Below are 4683 nucleotides of genomic sequence, written 5' to 3' on the forward strand. Positions count from 1 at the left end.
GGGAAACTTAACAAAATACTAGAAGGCCAGAGTTATAGGAGTACAAGAAATTAAGCTCCTTGAGAACCAGGTAGCAAGAGTTTATGCAAAATAGAGGTCGAGAGGTCGAAACAGTCCAATATTTATCCTTATATCCCTTGATCATTGGGTTTGAGTCCTTCGCCGGGGAGAAATGTTTATCGTTAAATGAATTTCCTGTGGATTTGCGGTCCCGGTTCAGGATGAATTTGATGTTGAAAGGTATTTATGACTCATATGAAAGTTATATATAATTATGTAATATGAATATTATTTATATAAAATTACGTATCATAATGAACTATATACAATTACAAGTATTTTATAGTACATTCAGGTAGACACCAATCAAGGAAACTACACTGTAGTTATAGAGACATTTGACATCAGAAAGAGATCTAAAACGGACGATTTTTTAAAATCTCGTGTTTACTCGTTGCCTATAAATATTTCCTCCCGTGTGAAGATGTCTGGCATTATTGATAATTTTTATACTTTTATATTTTTTTTCATTCCCGTACTTTATTATTTCAGATTCCTGTCCGTGATTCATCTCATTGTTTTGGGATTATCCCATAATTTTTATATTCTAGTTAGGTCATTTCTTTTTTTTTCAGAAATAATTGTGCATTTTGCGAATACATTAATCCCCTCTCTTCTCTCTCTCTCTCTCTCTCTCTCTCTCTCTCGATGTCAGGATGCCAGAGAACTTCAAATTATTCATTCTCTCTCTCTCTCTCTCTCTCTCTCTCTCTCTCTCATGCTGAGGGTATTATTTTTAAACAGCATTGTTTATATGCATAATTGCCCAATTTTTTACCAAACTCTGAAAAAATATCATCTGTTTGACATCATTTAAACCAAACTACAATGATGAAACGCCATATTTCTAACAAAGGCACATATTAATAAACCACTGTCGCACAAAATCTCCGCCAGCAACAAGTGGTGCATTTAAAAGCACAGGCTCAATATAGCATAGAGCCAGCTATCTCTTTCATTCTGCTTTCAAAGCACAGTAAAAAGTAATATCATAACCATGGAGGCATAATTTGGTAAACATCAGAAGTACATTAGGTCCGACGTATAATGAATGTTGAAGCTGGTGTCTTTCAGCATGTGAAAAGCGAGTCACGTTTAAATCTCAGGAAATGGCTTTGGATGGATTGAAATAGTTTTACAAATTTGAAAGATGTTGCCTCTAGTAATGAATCCATTTAGGATTGTGCATTTGGACATACTTTAATCCTCATTATCTGACATTTTGAGATGCCGCCAGTTAATGTTTTTTGTCAAGATTAATAATAATAATGATAATAATAATAATAATAATAATTATTATTATTATTATTATTATTACTATTATTATTATTATTATTATTATTATTATTATTATTATTATTATTATTATTAATGTGATGAATGTTTTGCGTTAAGACAAATTTCGATAAGACTTTTGTTTCATATCAAAATATCTTTTTTTAACTAATTTTCAGTGAAAATTATAACAGGCACCTTTTCTTTACGTACATCCCGCTATGAGTGTTTCCATAAAATTATAGTATCTTTAATTTTATAAAATTTACATCATATGCAAAGCTTACCTTTCGAAACGAGCACAGTGCACGTAAGAAATGCTAAATTTGACCATGCAAAACTTAAAAAATACATCGGATTGAGAATTCAAATGGTGAGAAAATATTCAGAAAAGGCTATGAAATTACTCTCAAACTGATAATATGAAAATTAAGGAAATAATTTCAAAACTTTCTATGCTTTTTTTATGGGAAAAACAAAATAAATTGAACTATTGTCAAGTGAAAAAGTGGAATTCTTCATAGAATTAATAATTTTTTATCATTCTTAATGACCGCTAAGGGAATATATGAATTCATAAAACTATATTTTCATGATTTTCTCAATTCAGTCGATAAGATTTCCCCTTGATAACGAGATTCAAACATCCTAGACAGTGTTTATTCACATAAATTGATGCGGTGGACAGCAGATTCCGCATATTCACATGATAGTAATGGGAGAGAGAGAGAGAGAGAGAGAGAGAGAGAGAGAGAAATTGATTTTCAAATGCCAAAGGCTACTGCCACATATATTATACTGTAGTATTCCAGAATGGAGAGAGATAGAGAGAGAGAGAGAGAGAGAGAGGAGGAGAGAGAGAGAAATTGATTTTCAAATGCCAAAGGCTACTGCCACATATATTATACTGTAGTATTCCAGAATGGAGAGAGAGAGAGAGAGAGAGAGAGAGAGAGAGAGATTGATTTTCAAATGCCAAAGGCTACTGCCACATATATTATACTGTAGTATACCAGAATGGAGAGAGAGAGAGAGAGAGAGAGAGAGAGAGAGAGAGAGAGAATTCAAATAGCTACGGTTACTGTCAAATTTCATACTACTGTAGAAATGCTGTTGTATACTGTGCAGAAAACTTCCAAAGAATCAGATGCTTCATATACCTCCAGAGATAGCTCTTCAACAGCACATCAAACTCCCATGGATTGTGCTACTCTCTATTTATATTTATCTTAGGTCTTCGTGGGTGCTAGACCTTTCTTTAACAGTAATTGTTCCATAGCATTAATCCAACACTCTCCTGTCATGCTTTTCCGTTTCCTTTCTAACGATCACGAGATACCGGTTGTAGTGGCCGATGTGGTAACGTCTCTGACTGGTGAACGCCGGACTGGGGTTCGAGTCCTGTTCAGACCTCTTTAGTTTCTTTGGTCGCTGCAACCTTACCATCCTTTTGAGCTAAGGAAGGGGGGGGGGGGAGTTGAGGGTAGCCTAAAGGTCCATCTTCTGAGTCATCAGCTGCCATTGCCGGGCCCTCCTTGGTCCTAGCTTGGGTGAAGGGTCTTTGGGCGCTTATCATATGTCTATATGGTCAGTCTTTTTGGGCATTATCCTGCTTGTTAGGGCAATGTCACTCCCTTGCCTCTGCCATTCATGAGTGGCATTTTAAAGCCTTTATTGTATAAGTTTCATTAACCGGCCCTATTTCGGTAACTTCCATAGTATCTAAAGTTTTTGAAAGCCTTTAGGCCAAACGTCTAAATAGGTTTGTTGAAGGCAATCTTTTGTGCCCTAGCTAGCAGTTTTGTTTCCGTAAAGGCCTTTGATTATAGGATGCCCTTCTTAAAATTTCCTATGTTTTACAGACATCCATTAATTATGGCCAGGAAGTTCGTATTATTGGCCTGCGATTGTGTTAATCATGAGTCCATTGTTGTGGCCTGATTGGTAACGTCTCTGCCTGGTGATCGCCAGTCGGGGGTTCGAGTCCTGCTCAAACTCGTTAGTGCCATTAGTGTCTGCAACCTTACCATCCTTGTGAGCTAAGGTTGGGAGGTTTGGGGGAGCCTATAGGTCTACCTGCTGAGTCATCAGCAGCCACTGCCTGGCCCTCCCTGGTCCTAGCTTGGGTGGAGAGGAGGCTTGGGCGCTGATCATATGATATATGGTCAGTCTCTAGGGCATTGTCCTGCTTGCTAGGGCAATGTCACTGTCCCTTGTCTCTGCCATTCATAAGCGACCTTTAAACCTTTAGACCTTTTTAAACATGATAGCAGTGTCTTTTTTTCGCAGGCATTATTGAATTTTAAGATCATAAATTGCATAGAGTAGTTATTGATAGGCACCATTTTGACTATAAGAATATAATATAGGTTTCTCAGGTTAGTGTTTAAAGGTTTAAAGGCCGCTCATGAATGGCAGGGGCAAAGGACAGTGACATTGCCCTATCGAGCAGGACAATGCCCGAGACAGAACATATATATACATATGATCAGCGCCCAAGCCCCCCTGTCAACCCAAGCTAGGACAAAGGAGGGCCAGCATTGGCTGTTTATGACTCGGCAAATAGACCTATAAGCTTCCCCCCCCAAACCCTTATCCTCAGCTCACAAGGATGATAAGGTTGCAGCGACCAAAGAAACTAGCGGGTGTTTTAAGCGGAACTCGAACCCAGACTGGTGTTTCTCGACCCATTTACTTTTCATTCTATATACTGTAAGCGTGTAATGTGGTTTGGCCTAGAAAGTAATCTTTCTGCATATGTAGATGATGCTACGCCTTTTGGATCAATTCCATCATTTAGATATAACCCTGTGGATGCTGAAATTCTTAATAGATTTCTAGCTTAAATTACTGCTTATTATATATACTGTATATGTATATATATGTACATGTATATATATATATATATATATATATCTTAATACATTAAAGTCTGGATTCTCCTAACGACCTCGGGATCAGAGCCCCAGGCGAAATCACTCAAAGACTATAGAATCAGACCGGCCGGCCGGTCTGATACTGTAGTCTTTGAGTGATTTCGCCTGGGGCTCTGATCCCGAGGTCGTTAAGAGAATCCAGACTTTAATGTATTAATATATATGCTTATTTGATATATGAAAAAACCACGTTTAAATGTCCAAAAATTTATCATATATATATATATACATAAATTTCTACCTCATACTTGGGATCGAATGCTAGCCCCTTCTAATGAAAGGCCAGGTCGAAACCAACCATGTCACGAGAGCCCATAAAAGAAATTGGAACCTGACGCTAACAGCTGTCCGAGGATTTACCTGGCAAGACATCAGTCTCTTACCAGCGAGTTTTACCCAATTTCCCGGGCCA

Source organism: Palaemon carinicauda, chromosome 40 (assembly GCF_036898095.1).
Source record: "Palaemon carinicauda isolate YSFRI2023 chromosome 40, ASM3689809v2, whole genome shotgun sequence".
NCBI classification, from domain to species: Eukaryota; Metazoa; Arthropoda; class Malacostraca; order Decapoda; family Palaemonidae; genus Palaemon; species Palaemon carinicauda.